General features: G+C 43.8%; 1 long non-coding RNA gene across 1 annotated transcript; it reads right to left on the minus strand.

Moving 5' to 3' along the window:
- Positions 1 to 9534: 9534 nt before the first annotated feature.
- Positions 9535 to 11119, minus strand: LOC122875329. The gene is made up of 2 exons (XR_006377803.1): positions 10561 to 11119; positions 9535 to 10455 (listed from the first exon to the last, which is right to left on the minus strand). It is a non-coding gene; the product is annotated as an uncharacterized LOC122875329 (long non-coding RNA).
- Between the last annotated feature and the right edge of the window lie 3335 nt (positions 11120 to 14454).

Here is a 14454-nt window from a genome sequence, read left to right on the forward strand (position 1 = left end):
ATTTACAGTGGTGCTTTGAGCTAAATGCTAACATCATGCTAAGGAGTGTTAGGCAAGTTACTTTTGAGTTACCAGGAGGTGTATTTCTCCTAGTTTGATAGAGGCTAGCCATTTCCCCACACCTCCTGCTTCTGCATCAAACTAACACGTCCTGGACCAGTCTGTCAGCTAAATGCACACAGACGAAACTGTGTAGTAAGTAACATAGCGTTACTGGGATTAGTTACTGTGATGTAATTATTACATTTTAAATTATAATCCCTTACACTACATGTTGCTGAAAAAAGTAACATCACTCTAACATGTCACTAAGTAATGTGTTACTACTCAACACTATTAGCATGCTAACATTAGCTTATTAGCAGTAAACACAAAGTACAGCTGAGACCGATGGGAATGTCATTAGTTTTGCAGGTATTTAGTCATAAACGTATCAGACAAAGTGAAATATCGAGCTGATGATGGCCCTAGATGAAAACTCAGAGGATCACCAAAGTGATTACAATTCAAAGAAGTTCCCCTGAACCAGTCATTCAGGGGAACATTAATGTTTCTACAATTTTTCATCAATCCATCCAATAGACATTTCAATCTGAACCATAAAAAATTCAACCTGATGATGGCGCTAAAGGGAAAGTTAGTGGACTGATAAATCAACATCAGTTTCATTCTCCAGGGACCTTGAATATCTGTACTAAATTTCATGGCAATCCATCCAAATAGTTTTGTGAAACCATACTTTAGTCAAAGTGGCATAAACTCTATTACACCCATAAAACTACTCAGAGGACCCCAAATTTCTCCAACAGTCACTAACTCTCATGGGTGTTAACAATGCTCACGTTCTTTAATTGAAAACGGATACATTCAGTTCACAGTTCACCAAAAATACGAGCTCGTCAATGAACTGCGCTCTTTTAGTGCTTTCATGCACAACGCCGGATCTGATCAACCTAGGATTACATCAAAGTATAAAACATGTCATTACCTGTTGCCAGTAAGTGGCACTACGACAATGTCTGAATATTGGCATGTAGATGTCTTCAGGCTAGGACTGAAACATGTGAGGTTCAGGGCAGATTTGTCCATGTACACTCAAGTTACAATAACTTCCTGTGTCATGGCGAAACATTGAATTTCGACACCACGCCACAGACACGCCTTTCAACCAAAACTCAAACTCCGAACATCTTTTTATTGCGAAGGTCTTCAGATTGCACTACCCAAATTTCAAGGTGATCCGATTAATTCTCTAGGAGTATGGAGCCTGTAAATGGAAATAAATGCCCTAAAAATGCACTTTGAATTCAAAATGGCTTACTTCCTGTTGGGTTTAGAGTATGGCTCCAAGAGACTTTTTTTTTATTCTTAGGATGATACACCTGTCACGGTCACACCAGGCTCCCCAGCTCAACAACCAAAGCGCACTCCCTCTCCAGAATTCTAAGTAGCTACACACCTGTTTCCAATCTCACACCTGACATTCATCTGCACCACATCAACCCCAGTATAAAAACTCTCCACTCACCTCAGTCAGTGTCTGGTCTCCTTGACCCGTGTTTTCCAAGCCCCTGAGTGTGTCTCCAGTCTGTGTTGATACGGAGTCTCCTGCCCTTCTGTGACGTAACAGAAGACCGGACCTGCCGTTGGACGACAACATGAGTGCTACAGACCCATTCCAGGAGTTGGTGGATCTCCTGCGCCGTAGCCTCAGCGCTCCACCCCCCGTATCCATGCCGTCATCCACTTCCGCATCCGCCACCGCAACTCCACTCTCTCCGGGATACGCCAGTCCCATGGCCAAACCCATGCCCTTCTCTGGCTCGGCGGAGGAATGCAATGGCTTCTTACTTCAATGCTCGCTGGTCCTGGAGATGCAGTCTTCCCTCTACCCGACAGAGCGCTCCAAGATAATGTTTATCTCCCAGCTCCAAGGGAGGGCTCTCCAATGGGCAGAATCCATCTGGGCCCAAGACGGACCTGTGACCCAATCCCTGGCAAACTTCCTTGCCCACTTCAAGGAGGTGTTCGGGAGACCAGCCGGGGACACCTCAGCAGGTAAGCGCCTTTATCACCTGAGGCAGGGTTCCCGGTCACGGATTATGCCCTGGAGTTCCGGACCCTCGCCACTGCAAGTGGGTGAAATGATTAATTACCATCTTTCGTCAGGGATTGGAGCCCAGGGTAAGACTGCATCTCGCCGCATATGAGGATACCATCGGCCTCGAGAGGTTCATCCAGCTAGTCACAGCATTTCCTCGTGCCCCATTCATCCTCTGCGACCCCTGGTGAGTGCAATTATCCCTACCATAAGAAATTTAAAGCCAATTACCACCTCACTGGCCATGGGACTGTGTCATCAACCTCATACCGGGTGAACCAGTGCCCTGTGGGAAGATCTATTCGCTGTCTATCCCCGAGCAAAGAGCCATGGAGGAGTACATAGAGGAGGCCTTAGCCCAGGGGTACATCCGACCATCCACTTCCCCTGCGGCATCCAGTTTCTTTTTTGTGGCCAAAAAGGATGGAGGCTTGCGGCCTTGTGTAGATTACCAGGGACTCAACCGCATCACCATCAAATTCAGGTATCCTCTTCCGTTCGTCCCAGCAGCTTTGGAACAGCTTCGTGGTGCCACTGTCTACACCAAGCTGGACCTCCGCAGCGCGTGCAACCTCATCCGGATACGTGAGGGGACGAGTGGAAAACCACCTTTGTGACTTCCACCGGCCACTATGAATACTTAGTTATGCCCTATGGTCTGGCCAACGCCCCCTCCGTATTCCAGGACTTCATCCATGAGGTGCTCTGGGAGTTCCTCCACAAGTCAGTCATAGTCTACATCGATGACATTTTGATCTACTCCCGGAGCCTGGCAGAACATCGCCACCATGTTGCGGAGGTCCTGGAATGCCTGAGGCAATTCCAACTTTTCCTCAAAGCAGAAAAATGCTCCTTCCATCAAACCTCAGTGCAGTTCCTTGGCTACAACATCAGTCGCAGTGGCATCCAGATGGACGAGGGGAAAGTCGAAGCCATTCAAACCTGGCACACACCTACATCCATCAAAGAGCTCCAAAGATTTCTGGGTTTTGCGAACTTCTATCGTCGATTCATCCAAGGATACAGTAACATAGTCCAACCACTGACTGACCTCCTCCGCAACAAACCTAAGTCTCTGTCCTGGCCACCCACTGCCCATCAGGCCTTCACTCACTTGAAGGAAGCATTCACCAGTGCACCGCTCCTAGTTCACTCTGATCCGGAACGACCATTCTCGGGAACAGAGAACTCCTAGCCATCAAACTGGCTCTGGTGGAGTGGAGGCATTGGCTGGAGGGTGCTAAACATCCCTTCACCGTACTCACCGATTACAAAAACCTGGAGTACATCCGAGAAGCCAAGCGGTTAAACCCCCGTCAAACTCATTGGGCCCTCTTCTTCACACCTTTTGACTTTCACATCTCCTACCGCTCAGGCTCCCGGAACAGTAGAGCAGACACCCTCTCCCGGTTACATGCAGCAGACGAACTCCCTGACGCACCTGAGACCATTCTCCCCAAACACATCATTGTTAATCCCATCCAGTCGTCCGAGACATCCCAGCCTTCCTCCAATGCCTCCACCAACGCTCCGCCGGGCTGTCCCCCAAACTGAGAGTATGTCCCCAGAACTCAACGCACTACCCTAATCCATTCTTCCCACACATCTCTGGGCACTGGTCACCCCGGGGCCAATGAAAACCTCTCACTGCTACGAGATCACTTCTGGTGGCCAAATATGGCCAGGGATGTGAGAAGGTACGTCCAGGGATGTCAGGAATGCGCCATCGTCAAGAGTCCATGGCATCTTTGTCACTGACCTACCCGTGTCTGATGGCAACACATGCATCCTGGTCATCGTAGACAGGTTAGGGACATCAGGATGCGCCTGCCCTGCAGAAAGCTCAGTCCCAGATTCATTGGCCCATTCACCATCATCAAACGGCAGCGGGCAGATTCTAATAAAGGTTCTAATGTTCAGGTTTTGATGCTACTGTCTCAGAGAAGGGCAGATATAACTGTATGGCCATTTTGGAGGATGTAGTTTGTGGTGCTGTTAAACAGAGTTGTTCCAAGATGTTAAGTTTGTTGAGTCTGCAAGCGTCCGCTACCCTCAACCTGCTGCCCCAGCATGCAACAGCATACAGGATAGCACTGGCCACCACAGACTCATAAAACATCTTCAGCATTGTCCGGCAGATATTGAAGGACCTCAGCCTCCTCAGAAAGTAGAGGCGGCTCTGGCCCTTCCTGTAAACAGCTTGAGTATTCTTAGCACAGTCCAGTTTATTGTCCATGTGTACTCCCAGGTACTTGTAATCCTCTACAACTTCACTGGTGCCTTGGCCCTCCGTAGATCCACAACCAGCTCCTTAGACTTTGTTGCACTGAGCTGCAGATGATTCTGTTCACACCATGAGACAAAGTTCCCCACCACAGCCCTGTACTCAGACTCATCACCACCGCTGATACATCCCACCACAGCAGAGTCATCAGAAAACTTCTGAAGGTGGCAGGACTCTGTGTGGTAGCTGAAGTCTGTGGTGTAGATGGTGAAGAGGAAGGGAGAGAGGACAGTACCCTGAGGGGCTCCGATGTTGCTGACTACGCTGTCCGACACACAGTGCTGCAGACGCACATGCTGTGGTCTGCCAGTCAGGTAGTCAACAATCCAGGACACAAGGGGGGCATCCACCTGCATCGCTGCCAGCTTCTCACCCAGCAGGGCTGGCCAGATGGTGTTGAAAGCACTGGAGAAGTCAAAAAACATGATCCTCACTGTGCTTGCCGGCTTGTCCAGGTGGGTGTGGATGCGGTTCAGCAGGAAGATGATGGCGTCGTCAACTCCCAGCTGGGGCTGGTAGGCGAACTGAAGGGGGTCCAAGAGGGATCTGACCGTGGGCTGCATCTGTTCCAGCACCAGTCTCTTCAGGGTCTTCATTATGTGGGAAGTCGGTGCCACTGGTCTGTAGTCCTTGGAGCCACTGGGATGCGGCGTCTTCGGCACAGGAATGAGGCAAGATGTCTTCCACAGAACAGGGACCCTTTGAAGACTCAGGCTCAGGTTGAAGACATGTGCCCCCCACATAGCTGGGGGGCACATGATCTGGGATGTTGGTGGAGCAGTTCTATGTAAAGATGTGGGCACAACAGTCTCAGATTTCCCGTTGCTTGGCCAGCCTGAGTCTGATTTCGTCCAGACTGGACATAAGTCAAAAAGAACCTTGAGTCCGAACAGGGCCTGCTTGGTTGCTGTCCCGGCTCTTCCTCTCCTCCCGGGGTGATCACACAGCACCCGCCGTGGTGTGTGGTCTTGTTGATCTGGCTGGATGGTTTTGGTCAATCAGACCATATTTCCCTGCTTTTCCTGCCTACTTACACCCAGCTGATAAAATGGGTCAAACCATCGGTAAAAACAGTTCAGGTGTGGACAGATGAAGCTAAAGCAGCTCCACAGGACTGTTTTGAGTGCACAGACTGGCTCATGTTCAGAGATGCTGCCACCCAGGAGAACCACACCAGCCTTGAGAAATATACATCATCAGTGACATCATACATGAGCAAATGTGTTGATGATGTGGTGATCACAAAAACACAAAATCAGTCCCCAACCAGAAAGACCCAATGAATGGAGAGGTGAGGGCTCTACTCAGAGCCAAATAAGCTGCTTTTCGGTCAGGAGACAAGGAAGCTTACAGCACCAGCAGAGCAAGACTGAAAGCTGACATCAAGGAGGCAAAGCAAATATGTGGTAGGCGATCCAGACCATCACAGGCTACAGAAGCAGGAGCACCCCCATCATGTGTGAGGCCACGTTACCAGATGAGCTAAAAACATTTTATGCTTATTTTGATCTCCTTAACAAAGAGTCAGCTGTCAAGTCTACTCTGTCTCCAGAAGACCGGCCACTGTCAGTATCAGAGGATGTGAGAAGAATCCTGCTGAGAGTGAATTTGAGTAAAGCTGCTGGGCCTAATAACATCCCTGGCCGTGTACTAAGAACAACCGGCCAACCAGCTTGTTGATGTCATTACTGACATTTTTAACATATCACTGTCACAGGAGATTGTTCCCATCTGCTTCAAGACAGCCACCATCTTTTTTTACATGAGTATTGTAAAAATGTGCCTTTAAACTGGATAAAAAGTCAGTTTATGACAGAGCTTTTTGGCAGACAGACACAACCGCTAAAAAGGTAGGTACTGCTTTTCTATTTTTTTTTATCATAATTGTTTACATTTAATCAAATTGGCAATATTAAAAGTGTGATTAGTTATTAGCAGTTCCTGTCTGCAGTGTACCCATGGATGTACACACAACTATCACTGGATTACTTTGATACTGCAGAAAACTTAAAAACATGATGATTCTCAGGCAAGTTCTGAAGCATTGATGTGTTTTTAATAGTTTTTGGACAACAATGGAGCTCTATGGCACAGAGGGTAAAATATATGGATAGGCTTTGGAGACATACACAATACTTGTCAGTAGGATACATTCATTGTTGGTTTGGGTTTTGTTCTATGGGAATTATTGACAATAAGAAGAATAAAGAATATTGCCAGCCTTATCCTCTGAGATTATTTTGGCCCTGTTTGCCTCAGTTGGATAGTCAAGTGTAGGGAAAGGAAAAGGAAATAAAGAGAGAGCCTTAGGCTGCTGGTCCATCAGGGCAGCCTGTATCTTTTTTCTGTGTGCTGGCATTTGCATTGACACTGGAGCCACATAATCTTGGATATCTGGAGATATTTGCCAAGAGGACAATCAGCAGTTGTTAGCACTTTGTCATGTCATCTTGACATGAATTCCACTGAGGCATCCCCACTGTAGAACAGTGTGAAAATGGAGACTGAGACAATCCCTGTAGATCACAATCATCAGAGTTTCTGAGAAAATAAGAGCCACCTTATCTTTACTGCCATGGTTATTGTCTTCACCACCAATTCAGCAATACTACTGACTCCTACTCTATGAGCAACGTAGAGTTCAGGTCAAGGTAAATATAAATAATTTACATGGACATGCATGCTTTAGCTTGGTATGTACATTTGTATACACTATGTACACATATAAGTATATGTGTTTTTAAGTGTGCAGTTTACACATCAGTAGCCCCATATGAGAATAGCCCAGACATATTGCATCATGTAAATACAATTTAACAGACATATTGTAATTTAAGTATCATGTTGCTATCCCCATGTAGTTTTTCATTAAGTGCCGAGTCTTTTCTGTTGGTAACAGACTGTACAGCTCTGGCTGCTATAGGCAGATGACATAAACAGCTGATGGTTTGTTAATGTAGCATTAGCTGTGAAAAATGATTTGTCTGAGACAACACAGTTAACTTTCCTTTCTGTTACTATATATTTCCACTCCTCTACAATTATTTAATAGCTATAGTTTTTAGTTACTCTTCAGATTAAGATTTTACATTTTAAAAAAACACGATAAGCTTCTACAATACAATGCAGTGATAAAGATTTAACCAGTGGTTTCCAATCTTTTTGGCTTGTGTCTCATTGTCATGTTTCAGATGTCTGAGTTGTTGTCAGTTCCACCAAAGACACATTTCCCCTCTAAACTTCTCACATGGTTTCATTTCAGTAAGTCTTCGAGGTTCAAAGAGGTTAAAAGGACAGTTCACCTCAAAATCAAGAATACATATTTCTACTCTTACCTGTAGAGCTACAGTATTTATCCATCTAGATTGTTTTGGTGTGAGTTGCCGAGTTTTGGAGATATTGGCCATAGAGATGTCTATGCCTTTTTTGAATATGTTGGGATTATATGGCACTCGGCTTGTGCGGTTACTCAAGACAATCCACAGTGAAATGTTTCACATATAAAGTCGTTACCCTTTGTTTTCTGTAACTTACTTTCAGTCACTTTACGTATTCGGTCCTTTTTCTTTTTCTATTTTCTTTCTACCGATAGTTCCACAAGGTCTGTGGATTATCTTGAGTAACCAGATGTTGTGTGTATGTCAAACCGGGGAACCAGGAAAACAGGAGTAGGACCCAAAATGCAGAAAACGGAGGCAGAGAAAATGCAGTTCAGTGATTTTATGAAAATACAAGGGCTTGAATGGATTGTCAGGCAGGTAGAGAGAAAAACTGGGATGGGCAGTCTATAACACAGGTAGCTAATTAAGTAAAGGAGCAGGCAGACAATCCCAAGTCCAAAGGAACAAGCAATAAGTCCAATATCCAGAAAAGCAGGTGAGGGCCAGGGGAAAAACACTGTCCAATAATACATAGAACAAACACAGAAAACAAAGGCCCAGGACGCTTGACAGGAAGACAAAGCCGAACGGACAATGATGGAGTGAAGACGCAGAGCCTAAATACACAGGTGACGGCAGGATAACTAGACATTGGTGAAACTTATTAGGGCGGGGCAAACGATCACAACTGGAGGGAAAAGCAAACAAAAACAGGAATACGGCCAATATCTCCAAAGCTCGGCAACTCACACCAAAGCAATCTAGATGGATCAACAGCAAAAAAGATAAGAAGACAAATATGTATTTTGATTTTGGGGTGAGAATTTATTTTATTGTACAGAATTTCTTAAAAAGTAAAAAAAAAACTGAAAACAGATTTGTCTATTAAAACTTTTTTCTTCTTTCCACTTTCATGGATCATCTCACCACACCTCCGATTTATCTGGTGACTCTCTGGAGGGGCCGGACCCCTAGGTTGGGAACCACTGGACTAAACTAGCTCTCTGTGTATAAAGTAGTTAAAACTAGCTCCACCTCAATCACCTCAACAGTAAAATGCTCTTGTTGATGCATGAGTATTAACAATCTAATGATGTCATATAGAATCAGATACTTACTTTTACTGCTGATACTTTAAGTACATTTTGTTGATAATACTTTACTGTACTTTTACTTAAGTTTGATTTTGAATGAAGGGCTTCTACTGGAGTATTTTTACATTGTGGTGTTGGTAGCTCCCAGAGTTCCCTTCGAAATGACACTGGTATGCAAGGAGGTCTCCATGGGAATACACTGAATGTCAATTGCTGAAAAAATGCCTGCCATTAATAGTATCAGAAATTAGGTTTAATGTCATAAAAACCTCAAGGACTTGTGTGTGACACTTGCATGTCCATTCAATAGAACAGTCCTTTATGACATTAAATTTGAATTGCATTAATTGTTGTTAACACTGTGCCTCACAAGTGTCAGTTTAACTCTATTTGATTGCATTATACTGTAAATTGATTCTAATATTTTTGTCAGGTTCAAGATACCTAGAACATTTAAATCATATACAAGGAAAGAAAGACAAAGGCATTAACTTAAGTTTTACTCGAGGAGAGTAAGCATAGATGCATTCAGTTACATCTCCTACTCACTCCTATTTTTTCCCTCTTTTTTCTGTCTCTTTCTCCAGCTTCACGTTTTTCAGCTACTTTTATCCAATATTTGGTTTCCTCATAACCTGACTTTTTCATCTTTTTAGGATCTTTGTTAGTGTTGTCTTGTATTGTTTCCTGTAGTAGCTTAATTGTCTTGACGTTTAGTTTACCATTAAACCCGTAATCTTTTACCCATTTATCCAAATATTTTATTTTATCAGGATCCTGTTTTTCTATATACTTCCAATCTTTACACTGTAAATCCTCCCTAGTTTTGGGCTTACTCTGACTCTTGCCCATACTGGAGCTGTTTTTTATGTATTTTGGTCCAACGCTGGGTTAACACCTAGGGTGTTCTAAACGTTGGGATGTTATCAGTGGGGCAATAATTAAAATACCTTTCCAGGTAATTCTCACTTCAACTCTTTCGAGTGGAGAATTCTTGCCTTTGCTTCCTGTAAGGTTTATTGCTGTCTTTCCCACTGCTTTGGTATGAGAAGAAAAAATACCAAATGGTATTTCTGTCTCCGTTCACTCACACAATCATCCACACTCCTATTTACTTATTTACAGACGTCTTTTTCGCACACTTTTGAGGCCTACTAATTTACCATGGAGTTTTAACTTTTAGTCTCACTAAAAGGGGATTCCACCGTCCCACCCAAATTATTCTCTTGCCTGATAGGGTCTAGAATCCTCAGGGCTTTTCTTTTTACGCGCTAAACAGCCGCAGTCACAAAGGTTTTCTTTTGACGCGCTAAACAGCCGCAGTCACACAGGTTTTTAACTTAAAACCTACTCACGGAATTTAAGTCAGCGACAGGACTCCGCCGTCCTCAGCCTTTCGTCTAACTCCTCCAGATTCCGTCAATCCTCGGTTTCCAGCCAACGAGGAGGAAATCCAGTTCCTCTCAAAAGGATCTTAGGAGCCCACCTAGGGGGCCGCTGTGCACAGTCTTCCCTGGAATCCTCCGTGTCCACTGGAAACTCTGGATATGTTGGAATCCGGCTCGAAGGACCAAGTTAATGTCAGGTTCAAGATACCTAGAACATTTAAATCATATACAAGGAAAGAAAGACAAAGGCATTAACTTAAGTTTTACTCGAGGAGAGTAAGCATAGATGCATTCAGTTACATCTCCTACTCACTCTGAAGTGCATCCATGCAGCCTCCTCTTTTTTATTCAGTTTAGGAGATTCCCTGTTACATAGTTTTCTAAAGGGTGGGGGAAGTATATACTGCTACAATAAGAAAAGAAAACAAAGTGATGTTGTCAGGTCTATCTCGTGAGAGTGGCCTTGATGGCAGCCACAACTCATGAGACCATCTGGTGCGGTGTCAGCCTGCCCTGTCGGTATGGCAGGGTGCGTTCCTGTTAATCTCACAGACACAAGTTTAATAACACACATATACACACAGCATTGCTGTGTACTTTAAAGGCTACTAAGAACAAAACATAAATGGGATAACTTATGTACATTTTTATTCTAACAATTTTTACTTCTGTAAATATGAAAATGAGGTGAACTAGGTAACTATCAAACACTATAAAAGATGTACCATAGAAATGAGCCAACACACAAAAAACTACAACTATGTCAACAATGATACATCTGTGTCACTGTTGTCCTGTCAGTGGTGTTTTTCTGCAGTAACAAGAGATCCACTCAGCTGACGTGAAAGGCCTAAGTTTCCCTGAAAGGATGAGTTGACAGTTAAATCATGAAGACATAGGGGCTTTCTGTCAGAATTAAAAGCTGCTCTCAGACACCGAGAAAACGAGGCACTCTGTCGCACTGTAATCTAAGTCTAAATGCTAATCTATAGATCCACCTCTTAAGCACAAGCATAAGTACGAGTATTGACAGACATCTTATAGCGCATTGCTGCTCTGCTGGCAAATGTAATTGAAGACAACTGATAGTGCTGTCCTGAGATTTGCTGAGTGTTTGCTCTTGGAGCCCTCCATCAGAGCTCTGCAGTCCCATGTGATTCCTCCAACTATAACGCTTCATAACTGATTTACATAGATACTCTGCAGGAAACGCCTGGAACAACACAAAAAGAAAGGAGGCAAGACAACGAGCCACCACTCTGCCTCTGGTCAGAGTCCACAACTCTATCTATACTCCAGAGAAATAGTAACGCCTTGATGATGTCTTGCAGTAAAATAAAAACAAGCTAACCTAAAATGTTGTGTTTTTGATTCGATTTTAGTTATTTGTGTGTTGACTCATTTCTGTAGGAAAAATGATGATATTCCACAAAAAACTGATGCCCTCTTAAACCGCTTGAGTCCATGGCCTCAAAGTCATAAACAAGCTTTGTGAGAGCTCAAACATAGAATTACCCCTTAACATCCTGTCCTCACTTTCTTCTGAGCATAAACAAATCATGCCAGGACTCAAGGGATGACATCAAGGGAAGTTAAATGAAAATTGCCCCGTTTTATGACTGACCTGGATCCTACAGGTCTGATAACCCCCACATCCCAGCATGTGTGACTGCTTGGGGTTTATTCTTCCCCCTTCTTCTGCATGCCTCTCAGAGACAAACCAAGAGATTCCTGTGATCCCAAGAATATGTACATGTATTGATTTTATTTTACTTTCTCATTTGCTGTTATAAGTAAATGTATGCATACATATAGGGACATATATTTAACATGATTGTCATTTATGACATTTTCCTGGGTTACTGGACTATTACTCATAAGGATGACATCCTGTAATTCATATACAGTATGTGTTCAGTGTCTTTCAGCACCTGATGAGGCCAAGCTTTCAAACATGGGAGAATAAAATTGGTAACAAACTTTATTCATTTTTTTAGGAAGATATTAGAACAAAGAAAGAAATAAAGACAGACAAAACAGAGTACAGTTTCACGCTTATGACATCACATCGCCGTTCCTCCCTTTTAAAGAAGATCACAAAAACAAGAGGAAGCCTCTTGCGTCCGGCTCTTCTCTTCAGTACTTTGCAGACCCTTAACCTAAAGCTCTGTGTCTCACCCAGATTCTGAACGAAGGAACCTTTCTGCAATAAACCTGTATAACACAACAAAGGTTAGAACTTGGGCGATGTCTACCAAATTGGCATATAACGATGTCCACAGTGAAACAGCACATTCCCTCCCTTTTCCTCCCTATTTGTTATAAGAGCAGCGTGGCTCCTTTAAGGAACAGGGCATGCGTAGTGAGTGTGTGGGCGAACGAGAGAGAGTGACGGTGACTGCACTCAGAGCAGACAGGTGTTGGCGATCGGAGCAGAGGGAAAGGTTAGCAGTCAAGTTGTGTAGTGGCAGTAAATGTACAGTGTAGGTTACAGTTTGCCCCAGAATAAACACTGCAGCTCCTCAATACCCAAGACGTTCCCGTGTCTTCCTTCCCAGCTGCTGGTAAAAGTGAAGGTGGTTAGCCCCGAGGTTAGCATCAACTTTAGCCCTGGAGGAAAACAAAGTCTTCCCTGTGCTTCCCAACCACGGTCTGAAAGCTGCAGCAGGAACGGTTAAGTTACCTCATTAAGCAGATCATATGATTATAAAAAATATACTATAATATACTAGTCACAATGATAAACTACTCATATTCGCTTTTTACTTAAATCACGATGTTACAATGGTAGAGGGCTCAGTGGTTGATGGCTGTCAGCCATCAGCAATGGATGATGGCATTGTTCATTGGCCCAACCCTAGAATGAACTTTGAGTTTATCAAACTCTGAAAGCCACCACGGCTTCAGCACACCCAGCCAAATGGGTGCACGAGATGTGATCTGCCTTCTGAGAGAGACAACCGGAGAGAGGTCTTGGGAGCTCTGCAAGAGGAATCAGCTGGCCGAACTCCACGTGGGACCAAACGCATCCAAACATGACATGGCAGCCCACACAGGAGTACTGACCGGCGCCTCCCCCCTCCCTTCCAGCACAACTTCACTGGCGATCTGAACCACCAGGTGAAACAAAATACTTTTCCTGTGATATTGGGGTTGATGCTATAATATAAGTGTAAATCTAAATAAAATAATTTAGTGTTAGATCAGGAAAGATCTCCCTTCAATACTCGTGATATGGAATCCATATGCCAACGTTATCCACTTATCTGTTTACACTTGTCACTACACTCATTTATCACTTATTCTTATTCTGTATTCATAACATTCAAGGCTGTATTTATCCATTAATTTATGTGTCAAGTAATAATTAGTCGTGTGTGTAATAAATGTTTCAGTATGAAGTTGTTGCCCTTCATTTTCTGTAACTTACTTTCAGTCACTTTACGTATTCTGTCCTTTTTACCGCTTGCTACCTGATTTCAGGTTAATTACCTCACAAAGCTGAACTATTTTCTTTCTACCAATAGTTCCACAAGGTCTGTGGATTATCTTGAGTAACCGGATCATGATTTCTGGAGAGAGACATTGCTGTAAAATTTTTCAAATGTATTTTTTTGGCGCTTTGAGCACCGCAAGTCAAGTTACATCTAGTCCCTATTTAAAAAAATGCAGACATCTCTATGGCCATATTGGGACTCCACAGATGAATTAATTCATTTGGGTGATTTGTTAAACTAAACTTTTGTTAGGAGACTGCATTCTCTTTTGTCCCACAATCCTGAGAGCCACTGAACGCATAATTGGCCAGTCTGACCTGTGACCCGGATGTCACCAGGTCAATAAAAAGGTCAATATTTGTTGTTTATCTGTAAGGTTAATTTGGCAGCCACACGCTAAGTTGATATGTTAGTTTATGTTATGCTCCACACAGACAGAGTCTTTGCATGCTAACTAACTCCTTTTAACTTGCCACTGTTATCCTAAACAGATCACACACATACACCTCTACTTTGGCCCTTAAAGACATCACACATGGCAGAGAGTAACTTTAAAGCTCCCGCTTCACATGTTCCTTTGTTTCTGACCACGTGGGTTCATGCTCATGCACGCGAGACATACGGAGGCAGAACAAAGAAACACACACACATTCCTTTTGGCACGCACCCAGACCCGCGCACACACACACACACACACACACACACACACA

This window comes from Siniperca chuatsi, linkage group LG1 (genome assembly GCF_020085105.1).
Source record: "Siniperca chuatsi isolate FFG_IHB_CAS linkage group LG1, ASM2008510v1, whole genome shotgun sequence".
NCBI classification, from domain to species: domain Eukaryota; kingdom Metazoa; phylum Chordata; class Actinopteri; order Centrarchiformes; family Sinipercidae; genus Siniperca; species Siniperca chuatsi.